We start from the raw sequence: 25,243 nt of genomic DNA on the forward strand, positions 1-25,243 counted from the left end.
ATAAGCCAAATATTTTACAACAGTGCATTTAGTCAAGTTCTTTCTTTCACGCTCTTCGCTGTACAAATCATACAATGCCCTTAGAGTGATGGTCTTATGGGAGCGATTTATTAAGTTAGGTGATGTAAACAGAGAGCCCAACCCCACACTTACAAGGCACTCTTTTACCGCTTTCAACCACGGTATATGGTGTCCCCTATCACATTTTATACAATCCAAAATGATTTCACGGGTCAAAGTAGCAGCTGTATTGTTCCATATCTTTATCCAGAATAGTGCTGGTCTAGATCTCACGAAATCCTCTATGTATGGAATATTTAATTCGTTATGACATACATAGTTGGGAGAACAAATAACCCCCCCCCAACACCTTCCAGCAGAATCTATTTTCTTCTCTTTGGATATGAGAACAGTTGGTATAACCCCAAACTTCGGCTCCATAAGTGCCGGTTGGCATACATTGGGTTTGATAGATCTTGACCAGGGGTGTTATTACATCAGCGTGGTTGGGTTGTCTCAAGGAGGTTACACAGTTGATGGCTTTACCCAACTTGTTCCTGGCATAAGATACATGTGCATGCCACGTACCGCTGTTTGAGAATAGCAGCCCTAGGTAGGGGAAGGTGCTGGTACTTTTTAAAACATTTGACCCTGATTTGATCTGGGCGATTTTGTGATTTTTAGGACCACAACTCATGATCAGGGATTTTTTAAAATTAGTTGTCAGGCCTAAATCGGCCATAAAAAGGACAAAACCTGAAATTAAAATGCGGAGTGCCTTTGGAGTGCGGCCCATCAAGACCGCATCATCCGCATAGAGAAGGGTGGGTATAGGGACTCCATTTACGTGAGGCACATCACTAGTTAGAGTGCTCAAAGAGCCACTTAACTTGTTGATGTACAAAATAAACAGAAGGGGGGCCAGCACGCACCCTTGTCTGACCCCCCTGCCAATGCTAATATCGTCAGAGACTTCACCCATTTGATTTACACGCACACATGCTTTTAGATCACAGTGTAAAAAGGCTAAAAAATGTACCAGGTGGTCGTCTAAACCATATTCAAGGAGGGTAGACCAAAGGCGGGAACGATTAACGAAATCAAAAGCCGAGCTCAAGTCCATAAAACCAAAATATAAAGGGGATTTCTTAGCAATATTATATTTTGCCATGATCAGGTTCAAGTTCAGACATTGTTCCACCGTTCCGACACTACTACGGAAACCAAGCTGGCTAGGGTGTAGGATGTTATTCTCATCAGTCCAAGTTCTAATCCTTTTAAATATAATCCGTCCCAAAACTTTCAAGGTGTTATCAATTAATGAAATTGGGCGGTAACACCCAGGATCCAGCCTATCGCCCTTCTTAAAAATGGGAACAATGATGCTACGTGACCATGTTTCTGGGATTTGCCCGTCTGTTAGATTGTTGAAAACATTGCAAAGCAATGGGGCCCAAAAATCGGGCTCACATTTTAGCTGGTCAATAGAGAGCCCATCAGAGCCGGGCGCTTTATTCCCAGCGCTTTCTAATATAGCATCAGCTACCTCGGATACAGAGATATTCAGTGGGTATAGGGAGGGTAACGACAAAGGAGAATTATCTGGTGTTGCATAGATTTTTCCAAAGTGTTCAACCCAGATAGGACCAGTGATATTGCAATTAATTTCGGTCAAGTTGGAACCAATAGATCTTATCACCTTTGCCTCCTTCCAGAACCCAGTGGTATCTTTCAGGTCAGCAGATCGTGCCAAGGAATCCCAGTGGGTTTTAAGTAATTCATTTAATCTGGTGCGTAGGGCACGCTTGTACTCTGCTCTAAGCAACCTTACTCGTGGTATATCCCTAGGTTCAGCTTTTAGGGCAGCTCTAAGCATCCTGTTTGCTTTGGAACATGGGGCATCAAACCATCTAGGCGTTTCCTCAGCCTTACTAGAAGCTGGTCTGGAAATCTCACCTTTAATTACAGAACAGAGTTCAGAAAATGATTTAATCACGTTAACCCCATAGTCATCAGTAGAGAGACAATTTTCGATCAAGGTTGGGTGTTTTTTACAAATTCCTGCTAGGATTCCCTTATTGTCTGCTCCCTTCCAGATTACCCTCAATTTATCTGTTGAGACTTCCAAATCCCTTGCACCTATTTCATATCTTGGACGCTTACCCCTCGGCAATGATAAGTAAATGGCAATCGGATAATGATCACTGTAAATTTTACACACTACTTCAGCCTTTGTTAAAGCCTTGGCAACAAGAGGTGAAACGAAGACATAATCAATTGTGGTGCCTCCCCCATGACCAATAAAAGTGGGAAATGGGGAGGCGCTGTTCTCCATACCTACATATTCCATACAGTTGACAAGTTCACTGGTAGCGAGAAAATTTAACAGTTCTATACCTCTTTTACACGGGGGATTTCTTGAATGTACATGTGCATTAAAATCCCCTCCTAAACAAATGCCATCAAATTTCCCATGTACCTGTCCATCCATAATTTCATTGATAAAATCAAATAAAAGAATAAAATTTGGGTTAGGTTGGGACGAAAAATCATTGTTATAGAAGTTGATTAGACAAAGTCTTGTCCTCTGAGTATATGAGAGTGCCATGAAGCTAGGACAATTGGTTAGTAGATTGTCAACTTTTACTTCTGCAGAGATTTTTATCCAAATAGACAGTCCGCCACTAGGACGGCCAAACACGGGGGCTAAAACAGTCCTGTTATGGCAGCTGTACCCCTCAAGCAACAGGTCCTCAACATACCAAGTTTCTTGAAACATTAATATGTCATAACAATTGACACAATCCCTCCAGGAAGGAATTTCCATCTTGGTCTTCAGACCCGCGATGTTCCAACTGAGAATTTTTAAGTTATTATCATTCCTCAGACAAGGACCCTGGTTAGTTCCTGAGGCAAATTTAGCTGTGACGTGCCCCTGTTGTTCACATAGTATACTGGGTGGAGAGATCTCCAATGTTAACGGGGCTGCCTCTAGAGGTGTTTCCACTAGCTGGAATGTGTCAAAGCACACAGAAGGCAGTTCGGTGCTTTTGGAGGGCAGTCAGTCCAATGTGTCCAGGTCCTGAAATATTCCAAACCTGTTATATAATGGAAAAACTGGTGGGGGTTGCATCATCTTGTGGGGAGGACGATAAAAATAATTTAGCGGTAGGGGGGTCACCACAGTAGATGGACCGTGTAGAGCAGAGTTGTTGTTCAACAAAAATGTTGCAGTGCCTGGGTTTCTGAAATTAATTACAATACAGTCCCCGTTGATATTTTTAAAAAGAGGACCAACCCAGGTTACTCGCCGTGTGGTTATGATCTCTTTAGAAATATCATAACCCACCCCCTTGTGTTTTGTTAACCAGTCTAAACACTTGTTGTGCAATTGAACCCACGATTCACCTTGACCTTCCCTAAGCGGTGGAATACCAGCCAGAACTAAAACATATGGACAAGCCTCAGGTGGAAGGTGGAAGGCTGGGCCTTGATGTTTTGTAGGCCTAGTGTCTTCATGTGAGGTCTTCTTGTCGCGCTGGCTGGAATTGACAGAGGCCTTCTGTGCTATGGTGGTCTGCATCGCTGTATTACTCTTATTATTATTATTAGTTGATAGTCCGTTTACAGTGTTGACAGAAACAGAGGGTTTGGACGAGGTGACAGGTCCGCGTGTAACATTGCATAATGATAAGGGGGTGTTAATTACAGAGTCAGGCGGGTTACTGCCTCTTGTGCCTTTACTTTTAATCGCCGTGGGTGTAACAGACGGCGTTAAATTAGTAATAGTTTGTTGTTCCACAACCCTGTTGATATCGTGGTCACTACTAGTGAGGACACGGGTAGTGGATTCAAGATCTTTTAGCAGACGTTCTACTCTCATTTTGTCCAGGTTCGCTGTGCCTTTTCTCTTGGCATCCTCGTTTTTAATAAGGTTTTCCAATTTGTCAAGTCTTTTAAAAATATTATTAAATTGTTTGATCATTTGACCTTCCAAGTTTTTAAAAATAGTATCTGCAATAGTCTCAATAAGGTTCCCCTCAGATTTGGAGTAGTGACTGAATTTGTTAATTTCATTGGGGGATTCAGTCTGGGTGGAAATAGATATAAAATTTAACCCGTCGTTATTTATAACGACGACGTCACCCAGATGCGGTTGTTCCTGTGTAGGTACTATATGTTGAACCAGCTTCTGTCTCTTCCCCTTGTTCCACATACTTTGTGGAGTTGGTTGGTTTATAATCCTTGGTGGCTGCTTCCTTTTGTTGTGGGTTAATTTAGCAGGGCCCCTCTTTCTCTTGGCTACAACTTTATCAGATACCTTATTGGTAGCCTCTGTAGATGTTGGTACCGAGGCAGGGTCAAGAGCTGCATCTGGTGCTATGTACATAACAGTGTCATCGTCATCTAAGACAATTGGTACATCAACAGCAGGATGTGAGGGTTTTACCACAGTTACTTCAGGATTTATATGGGTGTTGCCGTTGAGACTACTCATGACATGTGATTGATTGATGCTCATGGGACCCATAGAGTATCTCCTTTCAGTCTCGACGATCTCATTAAATGCGGTATCTATCAGTGCCTCAAACGACGTTAGCAGTGATACGGAAGACTCTGCATCCTGAGTGAGGATATCAACATTGTTACTTGTAGCGGTGCACTCAGCCATTGTATAAACCTGTTAGGGGACTAACCTTGTAGTGAGATATTAGAGGGGTGGCCCGCCCGACCACTGTTGTCCTCTGAGGGCCTCAGAGGGCCCACCCTTTGCCCGGGCTTCGCCCCAGGCGTCCTGCTTGCGTCCCGCGACGCGGGGGCTCTTCTCCCTTTGAAGGGCTCTGGCGCTCTCAGCAGCGCGACCCGCGTCACTGCGTACGCGCCGCCGCGAGGCCTGCCGGGATTTGTGGTCTCCCGGAGCGGCGGCGCGGAGTCCGGTATCCTGGGACTCTTGGCAGTGGCGGCGGAGATGGCGGCGTTACCTGGAGCCTGCTGGCTGCTTTCTGACTCGTGGCGGTGGCGGCAATCAGGTGCGTAGCTTTTCCCCCCGCTCTGCCGGGGCTCTCCTCCCTTTGAAGGGCTCTGGCGCTCTCAGCAGCGCGACCCGCGTCACTGCGTACGCGCCGCCGCGAGGCCTGCCGGGATTTGTGGTCTCCCGGAGCGGCGGCGCGGAGTCCGGTATCCTGGGACTCTTGGCAGTGGCGGCGGAGATGGCGGCGTTCCCTGGAGCCTGCTGGCTGCTTTCTGACTCGTGGCGGTGGCGGCAATCAGGTGCGTAGCTTTTCACAGTTATACTTCTGCCCAGGCCCATTTAGCCCCCCTCCTCCCTCGTCGTGTGTCTCAGCCCAGCTGCTGCTGCAGAGCAACTCGAGTTGCTGGGAGCTCGACTGGGCAGTGTCTGGAGTCATCTCCGGCACGCCCAAGTTTTTCACAGGTCTTTAAAGACCATTTGCATATTTAACATGCCTTTGTAAACTGGTTACAGCTGTCTCTGACAATCTGAGCCTCAGACGTGATCTCCCAGTTCCTCTGTCTCTGACACTCTGTGCATCAGACTTTATCTCCCAGCCCCTCACTCTTCCCCAGTCTGTCTCTGATGCATGGCAACATATGAAAGATTATGGTACAGTAAATTCAGTCAAAGAATGTTTGCAAGATGTGCAATGTTTTGGGGATTCAGTTTGTAAGCAAAACACACAGTAAGGCTAAGAACGTGTCAACAAATATTTAAACAGATAAAAAAAATCCTGCGCCGATCTACGCCCGATCCGCGTTGATGCTTACAGGAAAAACTGACATTAACTGAATGCTGCGCATGAGGAAATACATGATAAAAATGACCTTATTTCAAGTTACATATTTATTATTTTCAAAGAAGGTGCTCGAGCAAAAATGAATCATACAGCCGGATCACATATTGTGCCTTTTGTAAATATTTTGACGCATCATGCATTCTTGATATGTCACCGATTTAAATCCTAGAAAGTGTTACCACTGTCTTTTTTCTTTAATACTTGTTAATATCTGGATACCATTTTCGTGTCATGTTGGCCTTGCACCCCTCCAAAGGCTAATTAAAGTTGGTAGATTTATACAGCGAGGCTTATTACCCGCAAGGGTAGCCAGTCGCTGTCTATGGGCACCGGTACATTAAGTGGTTTGCCCAGAATCACAGAATGTTGCACCAACGCTGAAAATCCCCAGCTCCGGAGTCAGCAGCTCTGTCCGCTGCACCACAAACTCTCCCTGCTGTGAAAAAACGTGGTATTTGGATACAAAGAGACGCCATGCAGTGCCCTTCCTGGTCGCCAGCTTCAATCCTGGCGGCCTCACTTGATTGAATTTTAAGATTGCAGTGATACTTGTAAACAGGCGCTGTGCGTCCATTGGGGTGTGGGGGCGTAGCCCCCCCGCCCGCCCGCAGCAGCCCGCAGCTCCCTCGGCGACGGCGTTAAGTAAACTGAATCAGTTCAGTTTACAGTTTGAAGTAAAGACCCCAAGGCAGGCGGGACTCGGGAGAACTGACATTCCAATCCTCATGTCAGTCAGCATGACATCACATCGCCGACCCCCTTCAGAGTCTGAAGGGGGTGGGCGGGGTGGCATCATGTTGACTGACATGATGATGTCAGGTCACCAGGGCAAGCAACGCAAGTGCGCACGAGTGGGGACCGAGGGTGAATTTTTTACCCGTGCCCACTCATGCGCAATTGCATTTTCACTTTTTTGCGCATGCCCATTAGGAGCCCTCTGGGCTCCTAATGGGCGTGCTCCGGGTGAAGAGAAACCTGTGCCCCAAGCACCAGTATTGGCTGCGAGGGGCTGCCAGTCCCCATACGTGCGTGACGTGAGGCGCCAAGGGGTCCGTGAGCAGAGATGGCGCGGACCGGTCCAGCTATAAGGTAAGTTTTTTTACTTCATATTATTTCATTCCCCAGAACCCGAACCACGACTGTATAAAATTGCAACAAAAAATATACAAGGAAAATAGTAGTGTCAGAAGTTTAGGCATAGGATCTCCGCATTCCTCCTGGGTATGCCATGGTAAATCAGCAGATCTTGAGAGCTTGGACAGAGGAATCGGAGATAGGAAAGCGATGGAGGAGCGGGGCAAGGAAGACGAGGAGAGGTATTAAAGGATTGTGAGAGGGGAGAGAAACGAGGAAGTTGAGGAAAAGGCAGTAAAAAGGGCGACTTGGAGGGAGGGGCAAAAACCGGTGAACGTGACGAGATGATACAGATAGAAAGCAATAGAAAGAAGAGAATGTGTGCAAGGCAATCATAAGGGGGTTGAAAGAGAAAGCTAGGAAAGACAGTGCATTGGGACAAAGAACAAGCAGAGCAGGGTAAGGGAGACCAAATCATTTAAAATGAAGGCTAAGAGTGAGATTATGTGATATTGGCTAATATGGATTCTGTGCCCTAGTTGTGTCACTCAGAATATTAACTGACGATTATGGTGGAGTTGGTTCTGTACCAAAACGTTTTTGGATGTGTACTGTACCTTCTCTTTTCATGCACAGGGTTGACCCGACCGTTTCCTGAGACAGGCCCATCTGCTGTTAGATTTTAAACGACCGGGGTGGTAGTCACTTGATCGGGGGGCATGGACAACTCCCATGGTAAGAGAGGCATTCCATATTAGTGATGTCTGGTACAATCACACATAGGAATTGTTTAAAGCATGCAGCTGGATATGGTTTTGTGGGAAAAATGAAATGCTTTAGATATGATGCCAACAGTAGCGGAGCATGCAGCTATGGCATAGGCTAAGAGGCATTCTTTGGTAAAGGATGCGGCATGGAGGATGCATACTGTATTGGTGCTGGAACAAGCGTCAAAGACCTCTGTGGCTTTTGATGTGGTGATGGAGTCTCAGGCTGAAGACAACCGATTTTCTAAGAATCAGTCTCAGCAAAGGTGAAGAAATATGTAGTCTTTCTGGATTTGGATTTTGAATGTCATGTTGAAAGCTACCTGTTTATAGTGCAGCTGTCACTCATGCGTTTTAACTTTGGTGCATGCATACAATTATAATAATTTAGTAGAATTTTGTACCCAAACCACTTGGCTCACAGCGCACTGGCAGTACTTTCAATAATCTTATGACTGCAGCCGTCTAGAAATAGAATAGTGCAGTGACAGTAAAATAGAGCTTGGATCATCCCACCCGTTGATGGGAAAAGATTACGCATGTTTCTCAAGGAAGAGTGAAACTTCACTGTAAATAACGATCAAAGCCATCCTAGATCTGCTTGAGAGCAAGGGGGAGTAGTTTCAATTTTTGTTATTTGGTATGTATTTTTGTATGTTCCCAAAATAAATGTTCCTATGTTTATTTAAATAAATCAATGTTATATATTTTACTTGCATGGCAGCAATGGTGCTTTACACCACTCAGGGAAAGGCAGAGCATTGCATTGGAATGGTGTTTTATACACAGGGAAATATTGAAATGTGCGTGTTATTGTGTCATTTACTTATTAGGTGAAATGAGGACACTATCAAGAACATGAGGCTTATTCTAGCATTGGTAAATAGTATTTCAGAAACTGAAATCAGATTAGCAAGTCATGCCACCTTAAAACAGTAATTACAAAAAGGGGGTGGTGATGGACAGAGTATCTGAGTTAATCAGAACACTCCTACCCAGTCAACAGATCAGGGCTTGATCCATCACCGTTTTTTAGCTCACTGCACCATCCCAGTTACAGCCGTCTTCGGCCCGGGCCGACGACGGCTGAAATGCCAGAAACCGGTCCCCGGAAGCTTGTTTCCTTCCCAGTGTAAGAATTGGCTTGGTAGTTTGGTTTGCCCTGTTCCCATCATGCACTGGGACAGGAACAGACTAATTTGCATATAGCTAGGTTCTGAACTGGGATGGTGCAGTGAGCTAAAAAACGGTGTTGGATCTAGCCCTGATCTCTTGACTGGGTGAGAGTATTCTGCTTAATTCAGAAACTCTGTCCATCACCACCCCTTGTTGTTAAATATTTTGTCCACCCTAAGCGTGGAAGGGTATACTCAGATGTGAGTCCCTTGCTCATTGCACCATCAGGATTCAAGCAAGCCGGGCCGACGACGGCTGAAATGCCAGAAACCGGTCCCCGGAAGCTTGTTTCCTTCCCAGTGTAAGATATGGCTTGGTAGTTTGGTTTGCCCTGTTCCCATCATGCACTGGGACAGGAACAGACTAATTTGCATATAGCCAGGTTCTGAACTGGGATGGTGCAGTGAGCTAAAAAACGGTGTTGGATCTAGCCCTGATCTCTTGACTGGGTGAGAGTATTCTGCTTAATTCAGAAACTCTGTCCATTACCACCCCTTGTTGTTAAATATTTTGTCCACCCTAAGCGTGGAAGGGTATACTCAGATGCGAGTCCCTTGCTCATTGCACCATCAGGATTCAAGCAAGCCGGCCGACGACGGCTGAAATGCCAGAAACCGGTCCCCGGAAGCTTGTTTCCTTCCCAGTGTAAGAATTGGCTTGGTAGTTTGGTTTGCCCTGTTCCCATCATGCACTGGGACAGGAACAGACTAATTTACATATAGCCAGGTTCTGAACTGGGATGGTGCAGTGAGCTAAAAACCGGTGTTGGATCTAGCCCTGATCTCTTGACTGGGTGAGAGTATTCTGCTTAATTCAGAAACTCTGTCCATCACCACCCCTTGTTGTTAAATACCTTAAAACAGTAAGCATGTCAACAGTTATACTCTAAGAAAATATGTAATCTGAAGGGACAATGTCTGTCTCAAAATGAAATACTGTCATCATGCTTTATCTGTGGTCTAAACAGTAACTCTGCTGTATGATATCTGAGCATGCTAGATCAACACTCGAGTGCAGTTATCAGAGCATTATTTGCAACAGCTATTGCACCCTCTGTAGTACCAAAGCACAGTGAAGAACCGTATGGCACAGTGAATACTCACCTAGCACATTTAATTAGTGGTTTATTGAAATTTGGAATGGTTTATTCATGAGGCCTTGGAACTGATGATAGTTAGAGGGGAGGCAGTGGCCTGTTTCTGTTTGGCACAGTGACTTCTGAAAGTCTTGAAAATGCACCATTTGCCCACTAATTTTTCAAAATTGTTGGTGAGTGGCAGTGAAGCAATTCATGGAGAAGGAGGAAGCGGGGGTGGCACAATTTAGCCAAACCTGTCGCGTAATTTGGTCCTCACTGCCTCATAATTCTAGTAGCCCTTCCTACAGGATTAGAAATTTTTGTCAGGAGGGGGTTCTTAAGCCTCAGAATGTTGACATGGGGGTCTCGGCATCCAAAAGTTTGAAGACCTCCGCTGTAACATAAGACAATCTATGTCGATGATGCCCAGAGGGTCCTCACCAACAGTCATAAGCCCCTAATTCAGATGATGTGGTCAGCTTTTTTGCGGTGTCACCTCCAGGGGCGTCAGCGGGCCAGACTCTGAAGTGTGTCCAATGGTAGAATCCTATTCACTGGTGGATTTCTCCATCTTTGTCAAGGTCCGAGATCAGTTGTTCCGAGTGTAGCGCTGCCGCTGTTTGTATGGCGTTTCTTCTTTGTATGATCATTTGCTCCAGGTTAGGTACTGCTACAAGTTGTTCAGGTTTACTGGTGCATCTCTGCTTGCCTCGGTTATGATGTCGCGTTGCTCCAGCTGCCCTCTCCGAAGCCTTGCGGGGTACGTCGCCACTGCTACATGTCCCGCCTGCTCCATCCAATCCCAGGCATCCGTTGGATCATCAAAGAATCTGGTACTGCCATTGATCACCACCCTCAAACGGGAAGGGAAGAGCAGGGCATACCGCATATTCAGCTCACGGAGCCTTCTATTAACTGCCAAGAAGGAATGCCTCCGCTTCTGGACTGCTACAATGTCATCCGGAAACAACATCAGTACAGCACCATTCACCTTAACTTCCTGTCTACTGCGATCTTCATTTAGTATGCTGTCACTATCCTTGTAGTTGGGAAAACAGAACAGGAAGGGTCTGGGGGCAGCACCCAGCGATGGTTTTCTCGCCAGTACACAGTGTGCCCTCCCAACCAAAAACTGGGTGACAGGGCTGCCTGTTGCATCCATTCACGCAGCCAGCCCCCTACATACTTCACAGCATCTTGGCCTTCTGTCCCTTCAGACTATCCTACGACTCGTATGTTATTGCGGCACAATCTGCCCTCCGCATCCTCTATTCTGTCCTCCAATGTAGCTATGCGACCAAAGAGTGCCTGTAACGCAGCTGTGTTTTCCCCGGTGGCTGGTTGTAGTTTTTCCAGCTGTGTTTCAGCTGCCCACTGTTTGTCAGCCAGCTTGCGCTGATCTGCCATCAACTGGTTAAAGTCTATAGTGATTTTGTCATTTTTGTTTTCGAGGGACTTTCTCGTGGTTTCCAGGGACTCCCCAATTTTCTCCACCGCAGACAGCACACTATCCTATTTCTCTCCCAAGGCTATTTCTGTTTGCGCCAGTCTAGACTTTCGGCCACTAATAATAATAATAATAATAATAAAAACATTTATTAAGCGCATGGCTGCACAACTGTGTATCCCCGCGCTGATTGCTGAAAACTCTCATCCGAGAATCAAGTCAAAGGGAAGTGGGAAGCAGAAATTATTGAGGAAAGAGGTGGGTTTTCAAGTTAGCTCTGAAAAGAGTTTCAGAGGGTTCCATTCTTAAATGAATCGGGAGAGCATTCCAATGTTTCACTCCTAGATAACGAAAGGAGCGGCCACCGATTTTTGCTCTGTGGATACGGGGGAGTTTGAAGAGGGACATTCCTGAGGACCTCAGGTGTCGAGTAGGGCGGTGAATGGTCATGAGGCTTCTTAAATAGGTAGGACCCTTGTTGTGGGCTATCCTGTGGGCATAGCAGAGGCTCTTGAATTTTATTCTTTCCCTAACGGGGAGCCAGTGCAGTTTGGACAGCGCTGTCTTGGCAGAAGTTCTTTTCGGAAGGCCTAATACCAATCGGGCTGCTGCATTTTGTACACATTGCAGCTGGTGAAGATGTTTTTGGTTGATGCCTAGAAGGAGGGCATTCCCGTAGTCCAGGTGAGGTGTAATAAGAGCATGTACGATGGTTTTCCTGGCTTTGATAGGTATCAGGTCAATGATTTTTCTAAGAATTCTTAAAGTGCCGATGCATTTACCAATGATCTTGTTAACTTGGGATTTTCCTGAAAGATCCGAGTCGATCATGATCCCAAGGTTCTTGACTTTCTCGACAGGTTGCGGGCATTCGCCAAGAGATGTGGGCCACCACGCTTGAGACCATAGGGAGGTTTTGTTCCCTATCACTAACACCTCTGTTTTGTCTCCATTGAGCCGGAGGCAATTACTGTCCATCCACCCGGCAACAGCAGCCAATAATTTGCCTGGCGCCTGGGAGGATCCCAACGGGGTGGGCAGAAGATTTGACCGGAGATGACCTGTGATCAACTGCTGCGCTGTGGGCATTTATTGAGCTGCAAGGGCCACCCAATGAATTTGTGCGTAATGCTATTTTTGACAGCAGCAGGTTTTGGTAGGGCGGCGCAGTGAACCAACCCCCCTGTCCACACCGCCTTTGTTATAGCGAGCTCACCCAGGGAACCCACTGAGGATAAACATTTGAACTCACCCCATTGCGAATTCTAATTACCTGTAACGTATATTGTATATCCCATGTGTGCACCCCAGGCCCCAAGCAGCAGCGTGACTCCCTGATGCAGTTACCCCACTACTCTTATGACCAATAGGACTGTATTAGAAAACAATAGCAGTCAGCAGCCGAGTACAGATAACCAACATATGCCACGGATGCCAACAAAGCCCCAGCACAGTGGCCCCATCCCTCCAGTCTAAGGCTAAAGGTCACCAGAGCACCAACCAGGTAATACCCCATCTCCCACACACTGAAGCACACCCAAATGTTAATGTGGTGGCCCCCAGGGACTACACGGGTACTGTTCGTTGCAGAGGGGGTTATCCCACCATTCCCAGGAACCTGACTTGCAGTTTTGGGCACTCGTCCGCAGCCAAAACAGTCAGTGCACTCTTTGCGCCATTGGGCCTCACCGGAGCCGCGGCTGTCCGTGACCTATATTCTGCCAGGGGCCTCTGCTTATTACCAGATGACAAACACCGCTTCACACACAGCAGTTCCGTTGGTGGCTTGGGTCTCAATCAGTCCATATAGTCCCCCCTTGCTTCTCACTGCACCTTACTCCCCAGGTAGCATATGTGCACTACCTCTGTGGTCCAAGCCCGATCCGGTTCCCGATGCCAGATGCGGGGGGAGATGAGGCCTCCAGGTCCACATCAACACACAGTGGCAGGTCACTTCCCCACAACATCTGGCCTGGGCCTGACATGACCCCCGAGTTCGGGTTATTCCTCCCAGCTCAGTAAGGGACCCCACCATTGCAGCACAGCAGCAGTATAGCAGTATAGCACCGTCCCCTCTCTAGGTGTTGGTCCAGAAAGTGTGCTTTTTATTATTTGGTGTAAATCCGCTCAGTAGTTTCAGAGATATATAAGTAAAAAAATATAGATATCTGGGAGTCCAACAGCCTACTGAACCCCTATTGAAATTTGATTTCAGTAGGGTTCAGAGTCACAAGATGGCTGCCAACACTTCAACCAGGAAGTGTTGGCAGCCATTGGTTGAACCGAATCCCACAAAAATATTTTTTTTAAAAGGGTTGAGTAGAAACACATTGACTCCCCTAGGTCTCCCGCACTTCACTATTAGTTGGCCCCTGGGTGGGGCCAATTCCTAGGGCAGTGTACAAATAAAGGAGGGGGCACATGAGCCCCCCCTGCTGGAGTTTATTATGCCTCAGGGACCACCACCTCCCCAGGGCTTCATTGAAATAATATTGTGGGGGGTTGCCATCCCAGCAACCCCCGGCACCCTGGGGACCGCCACATCCCTAGGGTAAAATGTGAATTTTAATGTGGGGTCCCGCCGGAGTGGGTGACCACCACCTACCTGGTTCAACACTTTCAAATTAAATACGCGGGCCACGTGGCCCGTGCAGCCCCGGGAACAACCACCTTCCTAAGGCTTCATTAAGATAATAGTGCTGGGGTTGAACTCCGGCACTCTAGAGACTGCCACCTCCACCAGGCAACACTTTAAAATTAAATACGGGGCTGCGATACCGCCCCAGCCCCGGGTACCACCACCTCCCTGGGGCTGTGTAGTCCAATTGAGGGGGGCAGCGTGGCCCCCCTCCTGGAGCCTTAGATGTAGATGGAGACCACCACCCACCAGGGCTGGCTCCAACAATGTTCCGGGGTGCCCACAGCAGGACATTGCAGTTTTCTATGTCAGGTCATAGTGAGTGGGTGTGCAAGTACTGGTCTGGGTCAGTGAATCGTTGTGTGGGAGTGGGTGTATAAAATTATCTATGTGGTGCGATAGTGATTTTGTAAATGATGTCATCAGTGATGTCACTGACCATGTCATGACTGATGTAATATTTGAGGTCATAAGCCGTGCATTGCGGGGGCGTGAGTTATAGTTAGCCCAGCTAACTTTAACTGCTAGATTTCACTGGTGTTGTATGAGTGAAACCTGAGCCTAACTATAACGTTCCTGTAACCTTTGTTTTTTCAGTTCTTGAATATATATATATATATATATATATATATATATATATATATATATATATATATATATAACACACAGACAAACATACAAAGCCCATCCAAAACTTAGAGTAAATACTTCTGCTGTGTGATGGAATATTTAACTCTCAACCCCATCCGCACCTTACCATCTGGGAAATGAGTGCCCATAGTTAAAAATGCAGTGTGTGCGCTTTATATACAAATTCCATTATTTGTTATCTTAAAGGGCCAGCTGGTGAATAATGCCACAATACATCTCAAAACAGAATCAGGCTTCATCAAATAAAGCAACATACTAGAGAGCCAAAGTTGGAAATATTAAGCGATGCAGGACTGGGCAAAGAGAACTATTTCTTCTCTACATGGTATGACCCCTTTAAGGATGGCCATAACAGTTTAATATATGCTTTGTTACTACACTGCAACACCATAATTAGTCACAGTGGATGAGCTACTATATATCTAATTTCAGGGCCCAAGGTACCTGATCTTTCTAGACCTCCCAGCTGTGTAGGATATTTATGGATCATGGAATGTTGATCCACCATATATGAGCTGTAGCAAGGCTGGAGGATCCCTTTTGATTTCAACCTTACATACTACAAGTAGTCATCAGTACTCTTCTCTATCCCCAGTCGTATTTGAGATGTGGGAACCCAGATCTTTTCCTCATTCATTCAAAAAGTCTTTATTATGATTATTCATCTCAAAAGAAAGGGAAACTATAAAAGTTCGATACATAGCACCAGTATACATCCAATCCAATCCAATCCAAAAATTCTTTATTTCGGTCTATTAGACGATAAAAGATACAATAAAAACATTCAACATTAAAAACATTAAAAAGAACATTCCCTTATGTGAAGAACATTGCATAAAAATGTAATTCCTTAGAAGTCTATTCATGAGATGGAGTACATTACAGTTCATATCAATGTTCAGTCTTTTAGAAGTTTATTCCTTATCTGCGACATGGCCATTATGTATTTGGCAACTGCAAAGACTATGTAAGGCAGAGTGCTAGTTTTCAGTATTCTATAAGAATTCAAATGGCTCCTTATGCCCAAGTTCCTACATAATGGCAAAAGCCAATATTTCCTTGGTCTATTGTAGGCTGGGCAGAAGAACAGGACATGAATTTCCTCCTCATCATGATTACTGCACCCCGGACAGATTTTATCGTCACTCTTTGTCCATTTGCAAGTAAAAGTTTTAATAGGCAGGGTGCCCAACCTCCATTGGATGGACAGTTTTCGTGCTAAAATGGGGAGAATAATGTCCAAGAAACCTTCAAATTGATAAGAATTTTTGGAATCCAAAAACCGGTCTGTTAAGATGCCGTTATTGGGTGCGGACACCTGAGTAAATAAACTTTTTTCCTTGTGTATTTCCACCAGTCTTTTGCGGGAGACCCTTTGGCAACCTTGTTCGGGAACCTCCCATAACTCCTGGAGTCTCAGGCGATACAGTTCTTTCTTAATGAAGACCAACCAAGAAATTTTATCACGCTTGTTCAAGTTCATTACATGGATGAGGTCTTACCTATAATGAGCAAGCTCGCTTGTGGTCCAAAGCCTGTGCCAGAATCTTAAAGGCTTTAATTCCAGATCCTCAACTATAGAGGGGAGACCCACATCTAATCTCAAGGGGAGCAGGGGTGTGCCTCGGGGGAGAGCTAGGAGACGTCTGAGGAAATTATTTTCTACACTAATAAGTTCTTTCCCTGCTTTATGCCCCCATAGCTCACTACCATAAGAAGCGGCCGCTTTGGCTTGAGTTTTATACATTTCTATTGCCGGGCTAATAGGTTTAAAAGTGGAAGTGTTTGCAACCTTCAAAATTGCACCAGACAATTGGGAAAGCTTTAGCCGGGATTTTACTATTTGGGGGTCCCAAGATAAATTCTCATGTAGGGTTACACCCAAATACTGGAAGGTTTTGACCCTTTCCAGTCTTGCTGAGCCCAAGGATGGGTTAGGTCTAGTTTTAGGGGAGGGGTTGAATATCATGAACTTGGTCTTCTCTGTATTGATCTCAAGATCATGTTGTCTGCAGAAAAGACCAAACCCATCTAGGATCCGCTGGATCCCCATCGGTGATTTGGAAAGCAGGAGGGTATCATCGGCGAACATAATAGCCGGTACCCTCCTGCCTGCCAGGAAAGGAGCGTCGTTGTCCCTAACATTGTCGAGATGGGATATGACACTGTTAACATAGAGGCAAAACAGGGTTGGTGCCAAAACGCAACCCTGTCTTACCCCTCTAAGGACTTGGAACCTGGATGACGACGCTCCATCCCTCCCACACCTAACCTGTGCAAAATTACTGGTGTGGAGCCTAACTATAGCGTGTAGTAGATGGGTAGGAACACCCAGCTCCTTTAGGACCTCCCACAATTTCTTGCTGGGGACCAGGTCAAAGACTGACCTCAGGTCCACGAACACCATGTACAGCCTCCCCCCCTCGATCCTCACTGTTTTCCAGTAGAGGAGAACGAGGCGGAAAATCTGATCCACGGTGGACGTGTTTTTCCTGAAGCCAGCCTGAAGGGGACTCAGAATTTCATTTTCCTCCATCCAATCCAGAAGGTGGTCCAAGAGAAGGCGGGAAAATAGTTTTTGGGGGAAATCTATGAGGCTGATCGGCCTGTAGTTGGCTGGGAGAAGAGGAGAGCCCTTTTATACATCATAAAATCTCACAATTAAAAATTGCCAATTCCATCATAAAAATATAAATTACAGAAGTCACAATATAAAACAATTCATAAAACTAGATTAAATGTAACGCATACACAAGACTTTTCGTGGAAACAGGCAAAGAAGCCTTAAAAAAACGTAACCAAGCCATACGATAGGGGAACAATGATTAGCTAAGAAGACCCCTCTTTTTTCCTGAATAGCCCAAGCCCAGCTCAAAAACTTGGCAACCCCTATGACAACCATATCATTGCATCCCGCTTTTAATAGCCGATTGGCAACCAATAGAGAGTTGGTCCCTAGAGATCTACATAGGGGTTTAATCCACATACTTTGAGGGTGCTGGTAGGCAGGGCAAACATAAAAAAGGTGGTTAATATCTTCAGGGTTCTCAGTGCAGAACGGGCACTTGTCCCCTGTACCTAGTGACCATTTGCATGTGAACTTCCTAGTTGGGAGTGTCTCCACCCGGAACTGATGGTAAAGCTTGCGATCTCTGGGCTTAGTTATTAGATCCCAATAGCTTTCCATCAATGGGTCCTCTTTAAGCTCACAGAAATCTCTAGTCAGGGGTGAGCAGGTCAGGGACGAGTACCTCTTACTTTTTATAAGATTCCAATATACTGCTTTGTACACAGTTTTAGATGGAAATCCCGCAGTCTCCGGACAATCCCATAATTCTCTCATACCCATATTAATGAGGAGGGATTTGATGATACATAACCACAGCAAAATGTTAGCACTATCCAACCCCCTAACTTCGGTCAACCCCCTGGCAAATAAGTGAAGTTCGGGTGTGATCCAAAGCCTTCACCAGAAGGCCAAAATCCTAAACCGTGCGATATCCTCTATTGCTTGACAACCAAGATCTAACAGCAAAGGGATGCGGGAAGTCGATTTGGGGAGGCCCGCGATTGATCTCAAAAATTTATTCTGTGCCACAGCTAGGTGACACAAATTACTTGCTCCCCAAATTTCAGCCCCGTATAGGATTGTGGGAATAATTTTCATGGTATACATTTTAACTACAGGGGCTATAGGTTTGGTGATTGACTACCTGTGTTCTTTGAGCAGTACACCAGCTAGCTGGGAGTGTTTCAACACCAGTAGATTCAGTTGTGGTGACCAGCTCAGTCTATCACTAAAGGTGACTCCCAGGTAGGTGAAAACGTTGTTTTGCTCCAAGAGTTTCCCACTCATGAAAACTCTTGATGTTACGGGCATCGCCCCATGAAGAACCATGAACTTAGTCTTCTCAGCGTTGACCACCAGTTGATGGTCGCAGCAAAACTCCTCGAATGGGGACAGCGCCATCTGGAGCCCCTGTCTCGTCCTGGATAAAATCAGAGTATCGTCTGCGAACATTAGCAGGGGGACTTTTTGACCTGCTAACATAGGCGCATCCATTGGGAAGTTGACAAAATACCGCACAACCCCATTTATAAAGAGGGAAAACAGTGTGGGGGCCAGGACGCACCCTTGCCGGACGCCCTTCCCCACTACAAATTTGTCTGTAACCTCCCCTGGCTTCCCCAGCGAACCTGAGCATAATTAGAGGAATGGAGCCTAACCACTAAGGAAACAAGTTCCTTAGGCATCCCGAGGGCCAACAGGACGTCAACAGATCTTTTTCAATTTCTTGGTGTCTGGGCAAAATAGTGAGTCCAAATTATTGTGTGGACATAATATTGTGTCAAGAATATCGACGGGGGGTGAGCGGAGGCCATTCTTTCGCACGAATATACGAACTGACCAAGGGCAGTTCCCTGAACCAGTAACGAAGCAATAGGTTCCTGGCAACCCAGATTCTTCTACGGGGGCAGTGGTAGGCGTGAGTACAGCAGCCACCTGGTACAATAAATGGAGAATCAAAACGTACAGAGATAGCGCAGACCCAAAACCCTGATGAAATTGCCGGTAAATATAACTAGGTAATGAAACATGTTGGTTTTTAGTAGAGTGGGCACACAGCATGGAATAAAATTGGACTAGCTAGTTTAGCCTAGCTCTTTTTAAACTGTGGCGGGACCAGATCTCGATGATAGAGTTTGGCAATCCACTTTGGGTCACTTACACAGAGCACTTATATTGGTTTTTTGTCTGCACAGTTTATTATCCCCTTTATGTTGTAAGTTGGCAGATGCTGATGATGAGAACGTGAGGACACAGGCGAGTACCAGTCTGTTAATTCCTCCCCGGGTGTTACTCCCGTGAGGTTCTGCCAACTCCCCTCCCCCTTTTTTTCAAAGATACTTTGTTTTAGAAGGGTAGAGTGAGGGTAGTAGGTTGCCACAAAAGTATCACACATACGTTTTTAGCTTTGAAGCGGTGACTCCATTGAGCACATAGAAACAGGAAGGTTTATATATATATCACCTGTTGACTCCACATTATTTATGGGCAGGTCTTTTGTTGTTGAGAAGGTATAGAGTGGGAACGACCTGTTTAAACCCTGATATTCCCCCTAAGGCTCCCAGTAGTTTAGAGTGTCAAGAATATCGAAGACAACAATGTTGTGAAGGTAAGTTTCTACGGGTATGCAAAGTTTTACTATACTTAATTCAATATATATGTACCTTGACAATATATATATATATATATATATATATATATATATATATATATATATATATATATATATATACTTCAAAGTAGATTTATGTGGAGTCAAAAATAGTAAATCTATATTTACCTATTTGCACTTACCTTCTCGATATTTTGATCCTCAATATTTTTGACAAGAAATTCCCTCTACACATGATACCTTTTGTCCTCGATATTTTGTCAGTGATCACAATTCCTGTTAGCCAGGTAATTATAAGTATGGATGGAGGCAACTGGAATTAGTTATGCCTCAGAGATGTGGAGCTCTGAATACAAGAGATCTGACTTAAGCCAAATGAAGAAAAACTAGAGACGAAGATAGTACACCCAGGAATAACTTAGAAGTCTTTAAGGCACCATTAGGCAATTGCATAAGCATAATTTGTCAGGACCATATCCTTATTTAACAAGTGAAGACCTTGGGGGACATTTAGGGTGAAGAACTCTCAATGGAGCATCAGGTGGGTATGATAGTAGGAACATGCCTGTTCACCTTTCCTTTGTGAGAAACGTTATATACTTTGACCAAAGGTTAATGTGTTAAGTAGTGGAAGCTATAGTCACCTTCAGGACTGATTATGGAAATGCCCTTTGGTTGGTAGTTCAAAATCAGTCCATTGATTGATTAAATAATGTACAAAACATGGGAGTCTAGTTGATTTGTTAACATAATGACATTTTACCATGATTCCCCCGTCATATACAGTTTTCAACTGCTGTCAGTGAAGTTTAGAATTCACTTACTGGTCCCATGCATATTTTTGAAGTGCTTCAATAATGAGGTTCTCTATATTTGTATAAGAATCTTGATCTGCACATTAAAGCTCGATATCATAATTCCAAGGTTTGGAAATGTGCACCAGGCATACGATTCAACTAAAAGGCACAGAAAATTGAGATCTGTCTATGCTTCTCTGTGAAGTAATCTTCCTGCTTTTACAGTAGGGCACAATCCATTGAAATGTTTATGGAAATATTAAAGACAATCCTCTTGTTCTTTAAAGCATTTATATTAGGTAGTCAATGGAATACAACTAGATGGGCACCGTAGCTAAATATAATCAACGTCTAGATGATCTCAGCCTTACTCAAGTCGGACTAGGCAGTTATTTTGCAGTTCGGTGCTTTTGGACAACATAGTTATGCAATGAGCTGTATAAATCTACACACAATTATTTCCTATGCTGGGGTCTTATTATTTTTTTTTTTTGAAACAGCATGAGAAATACAATCGAATCAGAAATGTAATAGGGTTAACAAAAAAGAGAGCAGAGCAGAAAGAGGGAAAAGCAGATTAAACATCAAAGCAAGTAATTGATTTTCCCAAGCAGAATCACTCTAGTTTCAAAGCAAAAGTAGCAGGTACATATAATACAGAAACCAGATCTTAAATAAAAGTACCCCAGATTTTATCCAATTTCATTAGTGGGCGTACTCCTCTTATTTTAGCTAATGAGTACTCCATACCATATGTTTCTTTCACCAAGGACCACCATTCCATAATATGTGGTGGATTCCGTGATATCCACACCCGAGCAACAGTAAATTTAGCACACGCAAGTAGGATAGTTATAAGATCTTCCTGTGGGCTGTTCTGGGTCTGTACACCTAACAATACAATTGCTGCATTGAGAAAGAGAGGTCTAGCAAGTTTTTGATTCAGAACCTCCTATGCTAGAGTCTTAAACATATAAGTATTTATAGTTTTTTGGTTTAAGGCATCATCAATAGAGTTAAATATATAATGATAACTGATGAGATGCTTTCTATTCAATATAGTGAAACCTAAGGGACAAAAACCAAAACAGCAAAAGTTAGGGAAAAAAAACATGCTTCTGTAGAACAAAAAGGCATCATGTACCAACTGGGCGGTGGGGGGAAGGTTCTTGCAGAGTTTTACTCCACTGAATTCCGTGGAGTTACTGAAACCTCTGTGAGATTCCGCACTGCAGATTCCCAGTCCAACTTGCTGCTTACACAGATTTTAGGAACTGGGAATTTCTCAAGATCTTCAAGTGGATCCCCACCGAATTCAGAAAGACCATCACCCACTCTACTCTTTCCTTTTTAGTACGGAGCCTCCTTTTTCCCTGAGCTGTGGCCAGGTGAGGTGAGGTAGCCTCCTTTTAAATTCTAGGAAAGAATAAAAGGCTTATATCCATTGTTGGAGAATGATAGATGCCAATGTTTATGTCACTATTTGATAAGTTCTGAGAACACTTTATTTTCTGTTAATAAACCTCAATGTGGCGCACACTCTTCCTTTCTGATTTTACAGATACCTCCAGGTATATGGTTTTTACAGAGGAAGGATCGTACACTCCACACAACAGGTGATTTGGTTGTATTGTTTCCAACCACTTCTAGTGTACTGTTAGTAGTTAATTTTCTAATATGTATTTTTCCACATTTTTGCAACCACTTCTAGTGTACTGTTAGCAGTTAATTTTCTAATATGTATTTTTTTTCACATTTTTGCAGTAGCAATAATTTGGTTGGTCCTGACGAAGGCACTGGACAGATTGAGTGTGCTGAAACATGTTAACCACGTTGTAATCTTAGACAGCTATTTGGTAAAACTGTTGTTTGCACTGTTTTAGATTGAATTGCGGGAGACAATAATAAATATAGGGTCTGTCATAATTCAATTTTAACTTCACTTATCACTGATGCACTGCACCTATTTCCCACACAGTCAACTGCTCTCATCTGGTAGTCTAGGTAGTCATCCTTACTTACCAATTGAATGAAAACATCCTAGGGCTCCCCAATCATTGTGATGGGGTTGAAGCCCTTAGTGTCACCAGAGTGACTTCAAGAGGAGACCCAGATGATGACGCATGTCACCAGGTTGGTGAGTGATGGGAATCTGGAAATGTATTGAATATTTCCTTTTTTGCGGCACCTTTACATTATTTTGTTCGTTCTCTAGAATTTATAGTGTTCAGAACATTGCTGTAGACCCTTGGATACTCTAGGTATATGAATATGACAATGACACAAATATATAGGTGAATCCCTAAGCTGCCATCAATAATTGTTTAGGTGAAAAAAAAACATAGATTATTAATGGATTATTTTTCCATCAAATATAAAAATATTTAGTCACATATATGTGCACTGGACAGAAAGTAGTGAATTTGGCCCCGGTGATCATACTTCTTCACCAACAAAATAAGCGCATCCACTCCAGCACAGCTATAAACCATATGTCCTGCAGCATATGTGTTTGCTGAAGCAGGTGCATTTCAACACTCTTTGAATACTTGTAAAGTCTTTGTCTGGATCGGGGTTCATAATCAATATTTCCCTTTCTGAGAAAACAATAACTGATGATTGTCACATGGATCCCATTTTTTTAGATATTATCAGGGCCAAATTACGCCATTCACCTTACAAAGACAGGCCCCTTCAATACTTTCTGGGATGTGATATGTTGTCATAATTAGTTCAAGCAATTACAAGTGTCACCTTCATAAAATGTATAATCCCTCATAAAATGTACAAACACATTTTAAATGGGACTCTACCTGCATCTTGCAATCTACACTTATAGCATAGCCTTAAACGTGATGAAACCCTGGATTGCAAAGCACCTTGGCAGATCAGTATTTTGTAAAATGTTTGGACTTCTCTCCAAACATCATACAGTAATGGATGGTATGATGGGCTATCGTCTACTTTATTGAGACAAAAAGATATCAAAGATGATGAAGCTTTTGAAAAGGTGGAAGATAGCATCATATAACTGCATTTTAGAGGAAGGCCAACCTCCTTTGGAAAAAGGAAGTTGGAGACAATGAATAGTCCTTCAGCTTTTTTTAATCAACCTGTTTCAATGATGATAGGGTAGCGCCTTGAACCTATTGGGTTCGTAGAAAGGAAGGATTTCAAGTGAAATGCAATATCTTAGGGAAAATCATAACTTTAATAAAGTTAAGCCTACCTATAAACAATAATGGATGTAATATTCATGCCTTAAGTGTGCATGAACACATTTTCAGAAGGAAGCTGCAGTTTAAAAAAAATACAGGAATCTTAGATAGTTGCAGCAAGGATCGCACATCTACCTTTAGCCTGATGTCTGCTCTTTCCGATTACAAAACAGTGAAGAGAGTGAAGTGATAGGATGAGCTCCTTTTGTTCTAATATTCACAAGGCATGGTCAATAGCAATTCTCCATATCAGGTTTTGCCGTAGACTTTTAAAGGTCCAATATTAGGTGCACCCAACAAAGTCTTGCTGTGCTGAGTGGTATAGTTCCTCTGCCCAAAAGAAGTTAATAATGGGGTAGCTCAGCAGGGGCGGCTCTTCCGTTATGGCAGAAGAGCGTTGGACCCCTGCTGAAAGCCAGCAAAGGACAAAAATAAAATGATAATAAAACATTTTTATCAACATTTTATTTTTTAGCTCTGCATGCTGCGAGCCGAGGGAGGGGCATGGCCTCCCATACTGATGCAGCTGCAGCACAAGGGAGAAGGGGGAAGTGGTGGGCACTGCCAAGAGGGCATGAAGGTTTACCCGGCCCTCCAGGGCTGGCCTAACCATTATGCACACTTAGCCTTTCTCCATCTAGCTGTGTTGTAGAGCTGTGTGGAGGAACAAACACAGGATCCCAGTCTATGTATGAGTGCCAAACTGAGGTACACACACGCAAATCCCAGTGCTGCTCACATGCTGGGAAAACCATTAACCAGCATGTGAGCAGCGCTGGGATTGGGAGCTGGGCATATCATGCTTGACCACCACAAGCCCTAAGTTACAAAACAGCAGTTTCATCCTAGGGACATCCACATCTCCCCTGGGACTCCCAAGAGGACATATTTGGGCTCAAGAAGGATATTTTCCCTCAGCACATTGCCTACCTCTCCCACCACCCATGATCAGTATACGTGAATGGCTGGGCAGCTCCAAATCATGTAAATAAATGTACCCTTGGTGCTCCACATTGGATACAGTTGCCCTCCCCATACAATGTAGTCAATCTCTATTGTAGTAAACACAATGGACTATTTTGAGCTGGATCCTTTGCAGCCTGGACTTTATGGCAACCTCACTGGGGTGCATCAGGGCAGCTTCCCAGTCCACGTCCTCTAATCCCCCCCCAGGTCTTCCCCCATTTTGTTTTCCATTTAGCTATTACGGCTAGCACATTATTGTTGTGTTTGATAAGAATGGGAGATAGCCTTTGATTCCAACTCTCCTAGAAATATTCTGCCCTTAAGGGGGGCATATATGGATATATGGATATATCTCACTCTCCCAAACCCTCCGCCTGCCAAGTGCGTTGCAGTTGTGCGCATTTTAAGTACTGGTTCTGATTCAAGTGGTATTCTTTC

This window comes from Lissotriton helveticus, chromosome 1_1 (assembly GCF_964261635.1).
Source record: "Lissotriton helveticus chromosome 1_1, aLisHel1.1, whole genome shotgun sequence".
In the NCBI taxonomy this organism is placed as follows: Eukaryota; Metazoa; Chordata; class Amphibia; order Caudata; family Salamandridae; genus Lissotriton; species Lissotriton helveticus.